At 35.5% G+C, this 21,435-nt stretch overlaps 1 protein-coding gene across 2 annotated transcripts in view; it reads right to left on the bottom strand.

The window, feature by feature from the left end:
* LOC123508564 (LIM and senescent cell antigen-like-containing domain protein 1) overlaps positions 1-21,435 on the bottom strand; it is a 70,088-nt gene that overhangs the window by 11,107 nt on the left and 37,546 nt on the right. The window contains exon 9 of one of the 2 annotated variants that reach the window (XR_006675961.1): positions 14,290-14,748. The exons of the other annotated variant lie outside the window; for it this stretch is intronic. The gene's annotated coding sequence lies outside the window, so the exon portion shown is untranslated. Of the gene's footprint in view, positions 1-14,289; positions 14,749-21,435 lie in introns of those variants that run through there. 2 annotated transcript variants of the gene reach the window in all.

The raw sequence follows: 21,435 nt of genomic DNA, 5'->3' as shown, positions 1-21,435 counted from the left end.
TGAAATAAAGATGAAGGATTGCCTTCTAAGAGCTTGTTTTGTGACCAAAAACTTATAAATCTTGAGATAGTCTGGGATATTTTCCATTAATAAAGAGAAATTTACACAAAATAAGAGATTATTAAATGTATTAACACTACATCAACATTAAATAGACTAAACAAAGTAAATAATGAATAACCCTTTCAAATAAATCATAAACTAATTAGGTGAAAATTGCATGAAATTAAAAGGATGAAGTAAGTTAGCTTTTCAATATTAAAACTTTTGATCACTAGAATAAATTCTTTATACATAGTTTCAAGTATAAATGAGATCAGTATTTGAGAAACAAATTTTTTGGGATGAACAAATTGATTTTTTGTCAAAAAAATGTCCCACTTCTTTTTATATCTCTAAGATATGATGTGTGACAAAATAAAGTGAATTTCTCCGTATTGCATAAGCAATTTCCTTTACTATTATATTTTTTCCTAACTGCAATTGATTTTGTATCAAAAGTCTTTGATTAAATATTGTACAGGGCTTTGATTTCCAAATTACTCTCAAATGGCTTCTATCCTTCTTTTATAGTGTCATTTAGTTTCTAATAGACTTATATGCCTATTAGCAGTATTGTTCCTCAGGATTCTGCCCTGCCATCCACTCTCTTCAGTTTATTTACCAATAATCTTCTAAGCCAAATTTCATGTCTTTTTCACTCTGGTGATGATACACCACCCTGCAGCTTTCCACATCATTTTCATAGATATCCGATCCTTCAGAAAGTAAATAGCTTACACAGGGAAGCCACAGAATACCTCACTTGAGATATCTGAAATTTCTTATTAGAGCATAGCATTTGGTACTTTACTCTTCAGTGCCTCAAAAATTCCTCCATCTATCAACTTCACAAAAATTTCCAGATATGCCCTCTCTTCTTCACTGACACTCATCTGTCACTTCTCTATTACAAATAATCTAAACTGTTAACCACAGCTCATCAAGCTGAAACACATTCTATGAAGTTGAGTGTTTTGAGTTGTTTCTGCCAGTTTTTGTCATCCCCACCAGCTGTTAACTCTATAGCTCAAGGGGATTTATCCATTCATGTCTTGAGTATGTTTCATATAATTATCATGAAGGAATCCACTCATACTGCTTTTCTAAACAATAAAAAGCATTTCATTTTATCAACTCCTCTCCTCTAATTCACTGTTTTTAACCTCTCTCATCACCATGATATTTTCATGATGACTACTTTTCTGATCTTGCTAAATTCATGCTTTTCCTCCTGCAGCCCCTATTTTTTCCACCTCTCTATTGTAAGAGTTAACAAGTATTCTCCATCACTCATCCCTTTTTCTGATAAACTGGAATCCCATCCTTGCTTCCAAATTTCCTTGAATTCTTTCAGGAGGGCAGTTTCTATCCTCCAAATTTAAATAGCTAACCCTTTTAACATTGGTTTTTTTTTTTTGGACTAGCACACTAATGTGTTTTTTTTTTTTTTTTTTGCCAATTTTTCATTACCTTTTGCCAAAGTCCTTCTTACATGAAAAACAAAAAACTGCCATAGACAATAAAACTTATTTTCATCTCCTCTTATAAAGAACAAACACTGTGAGTTCCATATCTATCAGTTTTTCAGGGTTTGTGTGTGTGTATAGGTTTGTGTGTGTGTATTTACCTAGTTGTATTTACCTAGTTGTAGTTTTACAGGGCCTGGGCTTTATGCTCGTGTGGCCCCGTCTCCATATCTACATTTATCCAATTTTTTTAAAACTATGTACACTCTTTGCTGACACCACTTCCTCACTCAAACTGTTCCAAGTCTCAACACATCTTTGCGGGAAACTAAATTTTTAACATCTCTCAGACATCTTCCCTTCCTCAGTTTCTTACTATGCGATCTTGTGCTTCTAATGTCATATTCTTCTCTCAGGATTAGTTTCTCATTATCCACTTGATCCATTCCGTTAATCAATTTATAAACTTGTATCAGATCCCCTCTCTCTCTTCTCTGTTCCAGGGTTGGTAGATCCATAGCTTTTAGTCTCTCCTCATATGTCATCCCTTTAAATTCTGGAACCATTCTTGTAGCCATTTTTGTAGTCTCTCCAATTTCCTTATGTGTTTCTTTTTATGGGGGTCCACACAACTCCTGCATATTCCAATCTAGGTCTTATTTTAGTACTTATCAATTTCTTCATCATTTCCTTGTCCATATAGTGAAATGCTAATCCAATATTCCTTAGCAAATTATACGTCTCTCTGAAAATTCTATCAATATGGCTTACTGGTTGATTGTTTTCTTCCATTGTCACTCCCAAGTCCTTTTCCTTTTTTACTTTTTCTAGTTCTACTCCATCTCCCATCTTATAGATTCCCACTGGTCGTCTTTCACTTTTCCCATTTCCATGACATGGCTTTTGTCCACATTGAATTCCATCTCCCATTTTTACTCCATTTCCAGATCTTGTTTAAGTCTTCCTGTAGTATTTCACAATCCTCTTTTGTTTAATGACTCTGCACAGTTTCGCATCGTCCATAAACAGATTTATGTTTTTTTTTTTTTTACATTACAAGGGCACTGGCCAAGGAAAACAAAGTGTTGGAAAAAAAAATCCCGCTGGTTGCCAGGCCCTGTTAAGAGGAAAGTAGGAGAAAGAGAAAAACAAAAAATCTAAAAGGAGGGTCCAGTTAACGTAAGAGGTGTCTTGACACTCCTCTTTTGAAAGAGTTTAAGTCATAGGCAGGTGGAAATACAGACACAGGTAGAGAGTTCCAGAGTTTACCAGTGTAGGGAATGAAGGAGTGAAGATACTGGTTAACTCTTGCATTAGGAAGATGGACAGAATAGGGATGAGAAGAAGTAGAGAGTCTTGTGCAGCGAGGCCGCAGGAGGGGAAGGCATGCAGTTAGCAAGTTCAGAAGAGCAGACAGCATGAAAACAGCGGTAGAAGACAGATAAAGATGCAACATTGCGGCGGTGACTTAAAGAATCAAGACAGTCAGTTAGAGGAGAAGAGTTGATAAGACGAAAAGCTTTAGATTCCACCTTGTTTAGTAAAGCTGTGTGTGGATCCCCAGACATGAGAGCCATACTCCATACACGGGCGGATAAGGCCCTGTACAGAGCAAGCAGCTGGGAGGGAGAAAAATGGACGAAGACGCCACAGGACACCTAACTTCTTGGAAGCTGATTTAGCAAGAGTAGAGATGTGAAATTTCCAGTTTAGATTTTTAGTGAAGGATAGACCGAGTGTGTTTAATGTAGAGGAGAGGGAAGTTGAGTGTTATTGAAGAAGAGAGGATAGTTGTCTGGAAGGTTATGTCGAGTAGATAGTTGTAGAAATTGAGTTTTGAGGCATTGAACAAAACCAGGTTTTCTCTGCCCCAATCAGAAACAAGTGAAAGATCAGAAGTTAGGCGTCCTATAGCATCTCGCCTTGAGTCATTTAATTGTTGTTGGGTTGGGCGTCTGTTGAACGCTGTTGAATAATGCAAGGTGGTATCATCAGCATAGGAGTGGATAGGGCATTGAGTCAGATTTAGGAGATCATTGATGAATAATAGAAAGAGAGTGGGTGATAGGACAGAACCCTGTGGAACACCACTGTTGATAGTTTTAGGGAAGAACAGTGACCGTCTACTACAGCAGCAATAGAACGATCGGAAAGGAAACTGGAGATGAAGGTACAGAGAAGGATAGAATCCGTAGGAGGGTAGTTTAGAAATTAAAGATTTGTGCCAGACTCTATCGAAGGCTTTCGATATGTCAAGGCCGACAGCAAAGGTTTCACCGAAGTCCCTAAAGAGGATGACCAAGATTCAGTTAGGAAAGTAAGAAGATCACCAGTAGATCTGCCTTTACGGAAACCATACTGGCAATCAGAGAGAAGGTTGTGAGCTGATAGATGCCTCATTATCTTCCTATTAAGGATAGACTCAAAGGCTTTAGAAAGGCAGGAAATCAAAGCTATAGGGCGGTAGTTAGAAGGATTGGAGTGGTCACCTTTTTTAGGGACAGGTTGAATGTGAGCAAACTTCCAGCAAGAAGGATAAATAGAAGTAGAGACACAGATGAAAGAGTTTGACCAGGCAGTGAGCGAGTTCGGAAGCACAGTTTTTGAGAACAACAGGAGGGACTCCATCCGGACCGTAAGCCTTCCGAGAATCAAGGCCAGAGAGGGCCAGGAAAACGTCTTTATAAAGAATTTTAATTTTAGGGATGAAGTAGTCAGAGGGTGGAGGAGTAGGAGGAATATGCCCAGAATCATCCAAAGTTGAGTTGGTAGCAAAGGTTTGAGCGAAGAGTTCAGCTTTAGAAAAGAAGAGACAGCTGTAGAGCCATCTGGATGAAGTAAAGGAGGGAAAGACGAAGAAGTAAAGTTGTTAGAGATATTATTGGCTAGATGCCAGAAATCTCGAGAGGAGTTAGAATTGGAAAGACTTTGACATTTTCTATTGATGAAAGAGTTTTTAGTAAGTTGGAGAATAGATTTGGCATGATTACGGGCAGAAATATATAGGGCATGAGTTTCAGCAGTTGGATGGCTACGGAACCGTTTGTGAGCCGCCTCTCTATCATTGACAGCACGAGAACAAGCAGAGTTAAACCAAGGCTTTTTAGCTTTAGGGTTAGAGAAAGTATGAGGAATGTATAGCTCCATGCCAGAGATAATCACCTCTGTTATGCGCTCGGCACAAAGAGAAGGATCTCTGACATGAAAACAATAATCATCCCAAGGAAATCAGAATAGTACTGCCTTAGTTCCTCCCACTTAGCAGAGTTAAAATGCCAGAAGCACCTCCGCTTAGGCGGGTCCTGAGGCTGCACTGGAGTGATAGAACAGGTAACGGAAATTAGATTGTGGTCGGAGGAGCCCAACGGAGAGGAAAGTTTAACAGAGTAAGCAGAAGGGTTGGAGGTTAGGAAAAGATCAAGAATGTTGGGCGTGTCTCCAACTCTGTTCACTCCCTCTGGCATGTCAGAGGAATTAGGTGAGAGGTATACAGCACAGATTTATATATAGTGACATTGAAGAGATGGTAGAAAATTCTGAAGATATTGTGGGCCAATACTGACCCCGTGTGGCACTCCGCTGTCTACTGTTCTCCACTTGGACTTCATATCTTTAACTATCGTCCTTATTTCTCCCCCCTTCAAGTAATTTTTCATCCATCTCAATGTGCTTCCTTTTAAGCCACACTTCTCCTCTAACTTCCATAGTAATCTTTCATGTGGCACTTTATCAAACGCCTTTTTTAAATCTAAATAAATACAGTCAACTCATCCCTCTCTCTCTTGTACTTTATCAACTATTCTAGAGTAGAAACTCAATAAATTTGTTACACATGACCGACCTTTTCTAAAACCAAATTGGCTATTTGATAATAATTTGTTGTCTTCAAGGAACTCGATCCATTGTTTCTTTATCATTCTTTCACACATCTTGCATATTACACTAGTTAGTGATACCAGTCTGTAATTTAAAGGTTCTTCCTTCCTTCCACTCTTATATATGGGAACCACCTCAGGTCTTTTCCACTCCACTGGTACTGTTCCATTTTCTATTGAGCATTTTATGATGTTGTATACAGGACTTGCTAGTTCTTCCCTACATTCTTTCAGTATTCTGCCTGAGACTTCATCCGGTCCCATTGCCTTTTCCTCATCTAGTTCCGTCATCAACTTTTTTATTTCAAGCTTGGTTACTTTAATCTCTTCCATATGGACAGTCTCTCTATTACCCTGTGGTCTTTCAAATTTGGATTCCTTAGTAAAGACCTCCTGAAATTTACTATTTAACAGTTCTGCCATACTTTTTGGGTCTTCCACCATTCCAGTCTCTCCTTTTAACCTTTCTATTGTGTGTGTGTGTGTGTGTGTGTGTGTGTGTGTGTGTGTGTGTGTGTGTGTGTGTGTGTGTGTGTGTGTGTGTGTGTGTGTGTGTGTGTGTGTGTGTGTGTGTGTGTGTATTTACCTAGTTGTATTTACCTAGTTGTAGTTTTACAGGGCCTGGGCTTTATGCTCGTGTGGCCCCGTCTCCATATCTACACTTATCCAATCTTACTTTAAAAGTGTACACACTCTTTGCAGACACTACTTCTTCATCTAAACTGTTCCACGTCTCAATACATCTCTGCGAAACTATATTTTTAATATCTCTCAGACATCTTCCCTTTCTCAGCTTTTTACTATGCGATCTTGTGCTTGGATGTCATATTCTTCTCTCAGGATCAGTTTCTCATTATCCACTTGGTCCATTCCGTTGATCAATTTATAGACTTGTATCAGGTCTCCTCTCTCCTTCTTTGTTCCAAGGTTGGTAGATCCATAGCCTTTAGTCTCTCCTCATATGTCATCCCTTCAAGTTCTGGGACCATTCTTGTAGCCATTTTTGTAGCCTCTCCAATTTTCTTATGTGTTTCTTTTTATGAGGGGTCCACACTACTCCTGCATATTCCAATCTGGGTCTTATTATAGTATTTATCAATTTCTTCATCATTTCTTTGTCCATGTAGTGAAATGCTACTCCAATATTCCTCAGCAAATTATATGTTTCTCTAAAAATTCTATCAATATGGCTTACTGGTTGATTGTTTTCTTCCATCGTCACTCCTAAGTCCTTTTCCTTTTGACTTTCTCCAGTTCTACTCCATCTCCCATCTTATAGATTCCCACAGGTCGTCTTTCACTCTTTCCCATTTCCATGACATGGCTTTTGTTCACATTGAATTCCATTTCCCACTTCTTACTCCATTCCCAGATCTTATTTAGGTCTTCTTGCAGTATTTCACAATCCTCCTTTTGCTTTATAACTCTGCACAGTTTCGTATCATCCATAAACAAATTTATGTAGCTGTTCACTCCTTCTGGCATGTCGTTAATATAAATGAGGAAAAGTATTGGTGCCAATACTGACCCCTGTGGCACTCCGCTTTCTACTGCTCTCCACTTGGACTTCATATCTTTAACTACCGTCCTTATTTCTCTCCCCCTCAAATAATTTTCTATCCATCTCAATGTGCTTCCTTTTAAGCCACCCTTCTCCTCTAACTTCCACAGTAATCTTGTGTGTGGCACTTTGTCAAACGCCTTTTTTAAATCCAAATAGATGCAGTCAACCCATCCTCTCTCTCTTGTACTCTATCAACTATTCTAGAATAGAAACTCAATAAATTAGTTACACAAGACCGTCCTTTTCTAAAACCAAATTGGCTATTTGATATTAATTTGTTGTCTTCAAGGAACTCGATCCATTGTTTCTTTATTATTCTTTCACACATCTTGCATATTACACTAGTTAGTGATACCGGTCTGTAATTTAAAGGTTCTTCTTTCCTTCCACTCTTATATATGGGAACCACCTCAGCTCTTTTCCATTCTACTGGCACTGTTCCATTTTCTATTGAGCATTTTATGATGTTGTATATAGGACTTGCTAGTTCTTCCCTACATTCTTTCAGTATTCTGCCTGAGACTTCATCCGGTCCCATTGCCTTCTCTTCATCCAGTTCCTTCATTAACTCTTTTATTTCAAGCTTGGTTACTTTAATCTCTTTCATATAGATTGTCTCTCTATTACCCTGTGGCCTCTCAAATTTGGATTCTTTAGTAAAGACCTCCTGGAATTTTTATTTAATAGTTCTGCCATACTTTTGGGTCTTCCACCATCCCGTTCTCTCCTTTTAACCTTTCTATTGTTTCTTTTTGCCTAATTTTTCCATTTATGAATCTATAGAACAATTTTGGTTGCTCCTTACATTTTTCGACAATATCTTTTTCGAAGTTCTTTTCCTCTTCCTTCCTCACCTTAACATATTCATTTCTCGCTGCCTTGAAGTTTTCCTTGTTTGTTGGATTCCTATTTCTCCTCCACCTTTTCCATGCTCCATCTCTTTTCTCCTTTGCCTTGGCACACCTTGCATTAAACCAATCTTTCTTTCCTTCTTCTTTTGGTCTATATTTTGGGACATATTCCCTGACTCCTGTTTTGTATATTTCCAAAAATAAGTTATATTTGTCTTGCATTGTCTCTGAGTGTGTGTGTGTGTGTGTGTGTGTGTATATTTACCTAGTTGTAGTTTTACAGTGCCTGGGCTTTACGCTCGTGTGACCCCGTCTCCATATCTACACTTATCCAATATAAATCAGGTAATTCATTCCAGCCACTGCCAAACCCAAATTTAGAAAAAAGTAGCAGTATAATTTTGCAGTCGCCGCTAGCATTGGCGCACAGAAGCCGGGTTAGCCTGTCTTTCATGGGCTTGTGTCCTGGCAAACACTTCTCTTCCTTTGTTTTTCCAAAACAGGCCAATTTCATCACAATTAATGATTTGTTGTGGGCTTAAGCACTCCTTATCCACAAATTTCTTAAATTTAGGCACAAATTACTCAGCGGCAACTCTGTCAGCACTTGCGGGCTCGCCGTGCATCACAACAAAATGAATTCCAGTTCTTTTCTTGAAATTCACAAACCACCCCTTACTTGCTTTAAAATCATTGGAGTCAAATGTAGTATCAGAAATAAGATCACGATGTAGCAGCCGAGCCTTCACACAAATTATGCCCTCTGACAAAGAATCACCAGCCATCTGCCTTTGGTTTATCAAATCAACAATTTTTCCATTTCTTCAACTGCTGCAGGTCGCTTAAGTTGCCTTTTCACACCAATCGCCACATCAGCTCTTTTAATGAGCTCTGTCTTCTTCAGTATTGTGGCGACTGTAGATTTAGCCATACAGTACTCAGCTGCCAGATCAGTTATTCTTCCTCCTTTCTTGTATTTATCAATAATCTTTTTCCTTTCAATGGTTGTCACTATATTCTTTCTTGTAGGCTTATTCTCACCAAGCCTCTTCGGTGCCATTATAAGCTTCTAAATGCAAAAAAAGATAAAAAAAAAAAAAATGCAGAGAGAAAGCACAAGACACTGTTATTCTTACAACAGTGAAGGATCAACTGGCTGCGGTGGCCCGGTGGTGCACGTAGGGCAGCAGGAAGGATGAAAGCGCAGGACAATGTTATTCTTACGACAGCGAAGGATCAACTGGCTGCAGCGGGAAGGATGAAGTCTTTTTTGTTTACAGCCACATGGATGGACGTTCGACTAATAGGTATTTTTTTTAGTATTAAGTCAAACCTTTGTGTTCGACTATTGAAAAGTTCAACTATTTAGACGTTCAAGTATTGAGTCTCCACTGTATATATATATATATATATATATATATATATATATATATATATATATATATATATATATATATATATATATATATATATATATATATATACAATAAGTCCTTGTTTTACACTAGAAATGCGTTTCTCAAAAACCTATTGTAAACCAAAATTAGTGTAAACTGAACCCGTTTTAACATGTATTAGATAGGAATACGTTCCAGCTCAGTATGAAAGTCAATCAAAAAAAGTAAACAAACATCCATCCCAACCTTCAAGGTTTCAATAATAGACAGGACCTTTTCTGAAATGAGGCTCAACGAGAGTGGGGCATGCTGGCATGTTTGGCTGTCTATCCAAATTTTAAGTAAACCCTCCATCCGATCCATAATGGGCTCCCGATGTTTTGTCAGCAATTTTACCTGCAAGCTTGAAGCATTAGCTGCTACCTCCTTTACACTTTAAGCATTCCTCAAAACAGCAGCAACTGTTGACTGTTAAATTCAGGGAATGGCTTATGGCTGACGAGCCTTCCCCAAGTTCTTTTCTCTTGACTATATCAAGCTTTGTTTCCAACGTTAAACTTTTCCTGGCTCGTTTAACCTTACCCACTTCTTCACCAAGATCCAAATTACGTTTCAGTGACATTTTAGACAGGAATTGGTCTTAAATGCAGAGAATAATGTAAGTAAATCACCGAGCACAGTCTCACTGTTATTCATCGTGGTGGCACGAAAGTGACTGGTTTGTTGTTGGTCGCAGTGCAGCGCCACAATCACAGGCGGTGGGAATTTCAAATATCGTAAGTGCGATTTTTTTTTCGTAAATTGAAAAAATGGTAGTAATTGTCAATTATCGTATCTGCGAATTTATCGTATACTAAATTAGTGTAAAATGAGCACTTACTGTATATATATATATATATATATATATATATATATATATATATATATATATATATATATATATATATATATATATATATATATATGTCATATTCGAACACGAATTACGAACACAAATCTCACGTATACAAGAATCGGTACAATATACCATATTTCGCTGAGCACAACTTTGACTCGCGATTGCACGATTTGGTCTCCATTTGAATCTCCCGCTGGTCCTGGTGGATGCATGCGACCTCCCCTCCCAAGCGTCTTGGACTAGCCCCACACAGTTGGGGGAGAAGGCTTTGATGACATGATTGAGGAAGATGTGGATGATGTGATTGACTCACATGATGCTAAGCCTTCACTTGAAGAGTTGCTGCAGCTGGAGGAAGAAGAGGCAAGAGGAGGTGCTGATGATGAGGATCTTGATGATGATGAAGAGACCAAGCCTGTCTTCACCATCAAGACTCTTCGTAAATGCAACATCCCTCTTCACTGAAACAGATCCCATCCTGGAGAGGACCATTAAGTTCGAGAGGGGTGTTGAGGAGTTTCTTGTGCCCTACAAGGAGACCTTGCGCCATATGGAAGCATCTGCCAGTCAGAGGCCCATCACTTCGTATTTCAAGCCCTCTCCAACCAGCAAATAAACTAAGTAAGGTACTAGTACTGTAGTTAAATAAAATGAGTGTTTGGTACTTCATTTATTGTTTTTTTTTTTCAGTCTTTTTGGTTAAAAAGTGTTTTTTGGGGAGGATCTAGGAACCTAACCCCTATTTTCCCATAGGGCCTATTATTTGCCCAACACGAATCTCGCCATGCACAACGAGCTGAGGAACCTAACTGTCGTGTTGGGCGAGGTATGACAGTATATATATATATATATATATATATATATATATATATATATATATATATATATATATATATATATATACATATATATATATAATATATACACAGTCAATGCTCAAAGTGGTGATACGGTAATGTTTTTGTTTCATAACATTTGAAAAATATTGAAATACCCATTTTTATGGTACTTATGTTAACTCTAATACTTTGTTCAGTTGCCTTTCACATTTTGGAACCAATAAATCTAGGTTTTGTAGGATGGAAGGTTCCAGGTTTCCCCAGATATCATGGATATGGGTGATGAGCTTACCCACTGTGGAGGTGTCATGGCCCCATAACTGCCATTTCATCAAGCTCCAGATGTTCTCAATTGGATTAAAATTCAGACTATTACCTGGCCAGTCCATGATGTAATCAAGGTTGACCCATTCTAGCCAATTTTTAATTAGTTTGTCAGTGTGAGCCAGTGCACTGTCCTGCATGAATATTTCCCTTTTGCATCTTGTGAGACAATCCTCCAAATGATCAGCAGGCTCTAGATAACATTCCTTGTTGACAGAGAGATTCTTTGGCAGTACTGTACTACTAAAGTCCCTGTCCCATGATACCTAAATGCCCCCCACACCACACTACTTAGATGTATTACCTTTCCTTCTATGTACTTATGGAAGTAAGGACATATTCTCACTTTCCCTCTTTAGTTGCCAATCATCATGAATGTTGCCTTATCCTACCACAAGACAGTTTTCCACTTCTCCAGATCTCAAACTGAGTATTTGCAGCATAATAACTCTTTTCTTCTTTTGTGAAGCTGTTGAAATAGGCTTCCTTCGTGGTGAACTATACTTGAATTTCAGGTCGTCTTGAAGGCATTTCTGAATTGTATGCACTGAGACATCCTGAAGGATACTTGGTTTCTTTTCTTTAAATTCTTTAGCACTGATGCGAATGTCATTATCCAATTGGTGCTTCAGGGTCTTCAGAGTCATCTTAGAAGTGACACGAGGCCTCATGCTTCTTTTCTGAGAGGTCGGCAGGACGACGCCTCCAGTGTCCCTGCTTTTTTTTTTCCAACACTGCTCACTTTGCAGTGCCACACCAGTGATAACAGCAATTTCTTTATTTGCTTTTCCCCCAAGGCTCAAGAAATTATAGCAGTAATTTGTTCTTTTGTCAGCTCTTTCCTTGGTCCCATTGTTGCACACAAGACAGCAAAGCAATGCACACTCAATTGCAAAAAAAAGCATGTGATGCACTGCAGATTCAGACAAATGATGTCTGTATGAGGGAATGAGTCATGCTGACGTGACAGCACATGCAGTGCGTCTCAAGGTCACTTGCCTGAGCCACAAATTTCCACGCCATGAGTATCAGCGTATTTGATCCCCTATTTTTGTGGGTGATTTGTTTAGCGCCCAAAGTGATGGCGCAGTCTCTTAGGTATCATGATTTTGGGTGCTGACTGTATATAGTGGAGACTCAATACTCAAACATCTTAATAGTGAAACGTTTTTTAATATTAGAGCACGAAAATTAGATTTAATACTCGAAAAAATACCTGATAGTCAAACATCCATACATGTGGTTGTAAACAAAGGGTCCCTGGCCTCTCCCTCCCCCCTCCACCAGTTGAGCTGCTGTAGTCTACTAAATAACATTCTCGAGTGTTGTCTGTAATTCTTCATTTATAAACTTACAGTAGTAACACCAAAGGCTTATTAGTGGAGAAATTAGTGGTAATCAAACAACTGCACACATGGTTGTAAACAAAACTCTGGCCTTTCCTGCTCTGCCACTGCCATTGTCCCATTCTGATACTGTATTACCGGTAAAAAAAAGATGCCAGTATACTGGATACTGGTGCACATCCCTAGTCCTGCCGCAGTCCTGAGAAAAAACAACATTCTTCTGCAATCTGTCAGTAATTTTTCGTTTAGAATCTTATAATGACACCAAAGAGGCTTCTTGGTGGTGAAAATAAGAAATCGAGTGAAAGTGCAAGTATTAAGGCGGCGTCACACTAGCACTTTTCTGTCTTCTTTTTCCGTTAATTTTGTGACGACTGACAACTTTTGCAGACGGTGGCCGTCACACACAAGCTTGCTTCCGCCTTTGCCGCGCTTGTCAATTGTAAACAAACATGGCTCTTCATTCACCCCAGCAAGCCACGGCTTTTTTGCACCTTATAATGTAATCAGCTGTTCTGTGATCCCAAAGGCAACGGTGACCTCTAATACTCTCTATGAGAAATTCGTCAGTGTGTTTTGTCCACTGCTCATCTTGGCCAGCTACTTGGAAGTTGCCTTGGAAATATTCAAAAGCATCGCACATTCGCACTCCCCTGGAAATGTACCCAAACAACTGAGGAACTTTTCATTGCTAGGCTAGAAGAAAAAAAATATGTATACAAATATATATTCATCAACTCATTTAAATTTCTTGTCATGATAATAGCATTCTTCCGTTTAACAAAAAAATTTTTTTATTAATAAAAGTGTTGATTAGAAACCATAGTTCATATTTTGACTAAAAATTGGCGCTAAACGAAAACGATGCGTTCTGTCTGACTCAAGACGACGGAAAGAGTTGACGGAAGAGTAAAAAGACGACGGAAATCGCCTGAGACAACAGAAAAAGTGCTAGTGTGACGCCGCCTTTAGTGAGCCACATCCCTCCACTAGTGGGGTTCACATTAATCATACCAGACATTTTCATAGATGGTGACTTGTTCTTCAACAACCTCCCTCCTCCTCCTCCCCACCCTTCTCCCCTTGTCTTCTACATTATCCATCACCAGCCTTCACTTACAGTATGTACAAGTCAAAATCATAAAAATAAAACTTTGAAGTTTTTATAGACTTGAGGTTTTGCTAAGATTAGAGTGAATTACTTAATTTATGAGTATCGATAGTCAAACTTATTGATACTCGAATAGCCATTTAGAACTAATTAAGTTTGAATATTGAGTCTCCACTGTAAATATATACAGTGGTATTACCTTAAAATATGAACTGCCTGAGATATTAGTTTTTTGAGATATAAGCTACGATTTGGTAATTTTTTTATTTTGAGATATGAGCAAAATTTTGAGATATGAATCATGCTTGGGGATGTTGCCACTATAGTCGGCAGCTCAGCGCATTGGTCCAGCTTCAGCTGGGTTAGTATCCACATGTTTCCTGTGGATCTCATGCACTGTGATTGTTCTTTTATCATTTCCACACTATTTACTGACCTTTTTTATTGTCTAAAGAAAGTGCAGTTTCAATTCATGTTTAATGTTTATGCATCCTTTCCTCCCTCCCTCCTTCTCTTCTACCATTTACCACCATTAGCCAAAAACCTGTGTCTCCAAGGTAAGAACACTAAATAAACTTTTGCTGTTATTTCATATATTTTCATGCATTGATAAGTAGGCAAAAAAAATTTCTTCTATCTTTGCCTACCTCCTCCACTGACGCTTATCATGGAGGAGGGGAGGAAAAAATTAAAACAAAACTCTATGCTGGCTACGGCATACTTTCGTCACACGCGGCTTGTCATCAAGGATCGGCCTAGTGATAGTGCTGCATCCAGTGCTGCTGGAGCTTCAGGCCTCGGAGGGATTCCCGGCTCGGACTTCATCTTCTGGTCGAACCCCTGCCAAGATGTTGACACCTGCTCTGAGTGGAACCCCTGAAGCAACTTCAAGTTGGAGAGGAATCAGGGCTGGACCTTCGGACCAGGGGCTTAGCAGTGCTACTACGACTGGTGAGGGAGCAGGGGTTGGAGCTCACAGCGAAGGTCACTCCTCTGCCATTGTACCTTCTGCCCTGCGTAAGGATGATACAGCTGCTGGTGTGGGTGAAGAATGCGATGGCAATCAACGATCAACCAGATCAGGCCGTGGTCGTAGTAAGAAAGGACATTAATGGCAATCGATGATAAGTGGTTAGTAAAGCATATAGTTATATAATATTATATATATATATATATATATATATATATATATATATATATATATATATATATATATATATATATATATATATATATTTTTTTTTTTTTTTTTTTTTTTAATGGATCTTAATAGTTACATATTTCCTTTCTCGCAGTTAAATGATGTAAATCTATTAAAACTATTAAGTGCTAGTCACCAGTTTTCAATCGATGTTCTTAACAGTTTAACCTATAAACCATTAAATGATGTGAATAATATAGACTCTGGATAATTTTCTTTTGAATGATTATGTGAATGAACTTAAATGTAATTATTATTTTTCTGATGATTTTCCCATGACTTTAAATAGTAGACAAGTATGTAATTTGTTAGCTTACAATATTAGCAGTGTGCCACAACACTTTGAATCATTTCAAGATCAGTGTCTCAACACCATTTCTATGCCTTTTGATGTGATAGGGCTTTGTGAGACTCATCTCAATGACAACATAGAATCACTGTATAGTCTTAACCAATTTAATGCATTTTTTTCAGAATAAGAGTACTATTGCTGGAGGTGTTGCTATTTTTTTGCGCAAGACATTACAAGGTAAATATATCAATAATATTTCTGTGCAGTTACCCCATACTGAATCCTTATTTAATGAAGTTACTGATAAAAACATTTTCAGGGTGGGTATGATTTACAGACCGCCTAGTGGTAATTTAAATGATTTCCTAAAGGAGTTGGAGAATATCTTGTAGTTTATATCTGCTTATAACTTGCCTACATATATCATGGGTGATTTTAATATCAATCTCCTCGATAATGAAAATACAGTAACTTCACTAATTTAATTTTTTCATACTCATTTTTTCCATTCATTACTAAACCTACTCGAGTAACTCGAACCTCTGCTACTGTGATTGATCATATATGGTCTAATAACTCATATAATTACCTAGAAAGTGGTATAATCTACTCATCAATTAGTGACCATTTACCAGTGTTTGCATCATTTTCACATCCAACTAAAACAGTTCAGCCATTAGTAAATAGTGTGGCTAAGAGAATAATTAGTAACAATTCACTCTCTACATTTAGAAATGAATTGTCATCTTATAGATGGGAATCAGATGTTTCAGGGCAAAATGTATATCATGATTTTGAAGCCTACATGAATATTTTCCACAGTTTATATGAAAAACATTTTCCCACAAAGCAGTTCTTGGTTAATGATAATCACTCAAATAAGCCATACATCACTACAGCAATTAGAAATTCAATTAGACACCGTAACAAATTACAGAAACTTAGTGCTAAATGGCCTCTAACTTACCAGACTACCTTTAAAAAGTACCGTAATAAGTTAACTTCTATCATAAGAACTGCCAAAATCAATTATTATAAATCAGCTTTAAGAGATAACTCAGGTAATGTAGCAAGAACATGGCATATTATCAATGATGTATTGGGAAGGAAGGCTACTAGTAAATCTAATTCATTCGCCTTGAATAACGAAATAATAACTGACAAAACTAAGATAGTCAACGAATTTAATGAATATTTTTCTAATGAAGCTAATGATCTAGTCCGAAACCTGGAAGCTCAGTGTCATATGAAAATTTTATACCACCTTCTGTATTATTTTCGACTGACAACCTGTGACGAAATTAATACAATTGTGATGAACTTGAAAAACACTGTCCCTGGTCATGATAATGTACACATAAGTAATTAAAGCTTGTAGTGACTTAATTTCCCCCTTTCTAAAATTCATAATTAATCAATCTTTCTCGGATGGCTATTCCCCAAGGCTTCTAAAAATTGCAAAGGTTGTCCCAGTTCATAAGAAAGGTGACACCTCCGAATTTTCTAATTACAGACCCATTTCAATCTTGTCCAGTATATGTAAGGTATCTGAGAAAATAGTTGAGAGTAGACTTAGCAATTATCTGACACAAAATTCACTGTTGAATGCACATCAATATGGCTTTAGAAAAAATTATTTTACTGAATTAGCTGTTCATAATTTTTGTCAAAATATTTACAATGCTTTAGATAATAAACTTTACCAGTTAACTGTTTTTTGTGATCTATGGAAAGCATTTGATACAATTAATCATGCTATTTTGTTAAAAAAAAATTATCTGTTTATGGGATTAGGGGTCCAGCTCATAGATGGTTTCAAAGTTATTTAAGTAACTGACAACAATATACTGTGTTTAATAATGTTGCATCATCATGCACAAATATCAATAGTGGTGTGCCTCAGGGATCAACTTTAGGGCCAATTTTGTTTCTTATATTTATTAATGATATTGTTCGTTGTTCTATAAAACTCAAATTTATACTTTTTGCTGATGACACCAATTTCTTTATTCAGGGAAGGGATTTGGATGATATGCAGAATATAATGAATTGATACATGTTGTCAACTGGCTGGAATCCAACAAATTGTCTCTTAACATAAACAAAACTCATTATATGTTGTCTCATCCACACATGACTGTACCACAAAATATTAACCTTAAGATAAAAGATATGAAAATCAAGGAAGTTCAAGAGGCTAAATTTTTAGGAGTAATTATCAATAAAAATTTTAATTGGAAATCCCACATTGTAGATGTAATTAATAAAACCTCTAAGTTTTCAGGCTTAATTTACAAAATTCGTAATTTAGTTGATATTTATTGTTTAAAACAAATTTATTTTTCACTAGTTTATCCTTATTTTATATATTGTTGTTCTGTTTGGGGTGGAGCTTACACAACCTATATTATATTGATAAATTATTTCTTGCTCAAAAAAGGCTAATTCGTAATATGACATACAGCAACAAGTACGAACATACCAGTCCTATATTTAAGGATCTTAAACTCCTAAAAATTCAAGACATAATTGTATTCCAGACCTTGATATTTGTATACAGATCTCTCAATATATACACAGCAGACACAGGCTTCCAGATTTTGTCTCATGATATTCAGTTAAGGCAGACAGGCAATTTAAGGATACCCTCTGTAGAACCTCCCATGCCCAACATAGTGTTGTCTCACGAGGAACCAAACACTGGAACCAGCTTTCAGAAACCATTAAAAACAAACCATTAAATTCCTTTAAATTACTGATAAAAGAACAGCTAAGAAATAATTATTGAATGTATTATTTTTCCTATTGTAATCAGTACTACTGATATAATATGTAATTGTTTGTATTGTACAATGGTCATTATTATTATTATTATTATTATTATTATTATTATTATTATTATTATTATTATTATTATTACTATTGTTGTCAGTACTATTAATATAATATATGTAATTGTTTGTATTGTGCAATGGTTATTATTATTATTATTAATATTATTATTATTATTATTATTATTATCATTATTATTTTTACTATTGCTGTCAGTACTATTAATATAATATATGTAATTATTTGTATTAAGTAATGGTTATTATTATTATTACTATTATTTGTTACTATTATTATTATTATTATTATTATTATTATTATGTTACTATTTATTATTACTATTATAATTATTATTATTATGTTTTATTACTATTGTTATTATTGTTATTGTTACTATTATTATTATCATTATTATTATTATTATTAGTGTTATTATTTTTATTATTTTATTATTATTATTTCTTTGTATTATGGGTATAACTATTATGCATGTATCTACTTTGATTGGGTTAAAGTTATGAATTACTGAACATATAATCATGTATTCGTCTTCCACCATAGTATATAATTTTCATTAGTCCATAAAGAGCTTATGCTCCATGGACTATGGTCATTGTATATTATAATGTCTATAATAGTAGTCTGTCTGTATATATCAAGACCAATAAATATATCAATCAATATCAATCAATCTCTCTCTCTCTCCTACTTAAAACTTCATCTGTTCAATGAATTGTCAACAAGCTTTTCTTTCATCATTAGAGCAGCCAGTCTTCTGTGGGTGGCTATATTTGTACACTCCAGCTGATTGACAGTCCCAAGTGAGGGTTGGGAATGCAGTGGGGTAATGTTCCATGGAATGCATCCTCCGAGATAAATATATGTTATATAAGTAGTTTATATATTTATATCATCCTGTGTTATGTTTTATTATGGTTCTGTACAATAATTATTATTTATAAATACTTTTTTCTTACCTGAAAACATGTAAGAAAAAATAGAGATGCTCCTTTGGAGAGGCAGGAATGGATTAATGGCATTTCAATGCATTTCAGTGGGAAAAGTTGTTCTGAGATACAACCTTTTTGAGATATGAGCTCTGTCACAGAAAGAATTTAACTCATATCTCAAGGTATATAAATATTATTTTCTTAAAGAAACTTAGATTATTTCCATAATTCCCATTTTGCAATTTTCAGAAAATTACACCAAAGATACAAGTAGCTTAATTGGGCATTATTGTGATAAACTATCACAATAATTTTGATATCAATTATCCAATAATGATTTTTCCACATAATCAATTCATTGGTATCACCAATACTTTTGGTTACAAACTAGACACAATAAGTAATTTTAGTTAAAAAATGGAACATGCACATATTGAAGTTTAAAGCTTCTAAGATTTTTCTATGTAAGCTTTCTAAGATAAAGATAAGTGTTAAGATTTGGATTCATCAGTTTTTAATATTAGAAATATAAATATCATTATTGCTAATATCTGAATTTTGGATTTATCAATTTATTGGTTATTGAGTGATATATTCACCACCATTAATCAATTATTGGCTACCACTGATATGATTATTGTTATTGATTTATTGGTTATAATGATTTTTTTTTTTTTTTTCATGTCCAGCTATGTTGAGTGGAATGATATGTTATCATCAATAACTTTTATGCATTCTGAAATTAACTTTTTAAATTTCACATAATAGAAAAATTTTACATTTCCCTGACAATGTCTTTACACTGATTTTCTTAATTTAATTTATCCTCTCGTCTTAGCAGTCTCATTATTTTATAGCTTTTATTTTCTACACACTGTATCCCCACAGGTTTTGTGTCTTAAAAATGCTGTGGAAGTTGTATAGAGTGCGAATTAGATGTGATAAATATATAACAAAATGAGACAGGATGATTTAAATATTTGCTTAGTAGTACATTTCAGACAAAAATTTAATGTCCATGTTGATTAAGAAGTATGCATTGTTATGTAATATTTATTATAATGAAAAGCCAGAAAAATACCATTACTTTCAAATGAAGCAATGAAAACAAAAATACATATCAACAATAACATGTATTCATATTATTTAAGTGTTTTATTATCAGAAATCTGCAGAAAATATTATAGCTATCTGATTTGTGACATTTTATCCACAGTTGATAGGACTAAGGCATTACTAAGGCACTATTGATACACACCAATCAACAATGACTGCCACACTCAGACTGACTTCCTGGGTATAAAAGCAAAGTCTTTCTGGTTAAACATTACCAAAATTTTCAGTTTTTTTACTTTACCCATTCTTCATGTAAGTGAGAGTTTTGCAGACATTCTTGTTGATATTTTGTGTTATTTCATAAATTTCTAAAAGCACGTGATGGAAGCCTGATGCTCAATAAACTTAACATCTGGCCTCACTGTTAATATTTTTAGACCAGCAAAAATAAATAAATAGCTAGAAAAATAATGATAGTAGTATGATGCTGATAATAATAATAATAATAATAATAATAATAATAATAATAATAATAATTACAGCATAAATAATACTAGTAATAATAACAATAATAATAAATAATAATATATAACAATACTAATACTAATACTAATACTACAACTAATATTAATAATAGTAATAATAGTAATAATAATAATAATAATGAAAGTATAATTACAAATAATAATAATAATAATAATAATAATAATAATAATAATAATAATAATAATAATAAAAATAATAATAATAACAACAACAATGATAAAATATATGTAATGGATTTATCATAAAATCTTCACAAATATGAAAAAAAGTCATTGCAATAACACTATAGTAACCAAAATGTAATACTTTATGTTAAGACATTTATCAGTGATTCACAACATAACCAGGATGGGACTAGATTAGCAAAGTTAGGAGCACAAAACATGACATTAGCCTAGTATTCATCTTCCAGTGTACAGCATTTAGAGGCAGTCTGATTTACAAACAAAAATGAGGACATACCAGACTTCTAATCCATTAAAACAACAGAGATGACCATTCAAATTTCAAAGTAGCCCAAGTTCATTAAGTTAATGAGAAGCGTGTCAGACAGCTATGGTCAAATGACACTGTGATATGAGAATGCACATTGTGACAAGGTAAATAATGTTAAGAGAGGATTGTTGGTTCCTACATGTGATCATATCAAGAGACAGCCTGATGTCTCCCTCTAAACAGAGTGGAAAGGCCAAGATGAGTGAGGTTATTTATGTCATTATGAAAGTTTTATTACAAAGCTAAAAACTAAAATCAAACACAAAAGAATAGAACTCAAGATTATAATAACTAACTCCAGCATCAGGCCATTGACCACAAAATGCAATGAGAATGAAATCATCTCACTC

This window comes from Portunus trituberculatus, chromosome 25 (genome assembly GCF_017591435.1).
Source record: "Portunus trituberculatus isolate SZX2019 chromosome 25, ASM1759143v1, whole genome shotgun sequence".
In the NCBI taxonomy this organism is placed as follows: domain Eukaryota; kingdom Metazoa; phylum Arthropoda; class Malacostraca; order Decapoda; family Portunidae; genus Portunus; species Portunus trituberculatus.
The sequence above is the reverse complement of the archived record's forward strand: the minus strand, read 5'-3'. Positions and strand labels throughout refer to the sequence as shown.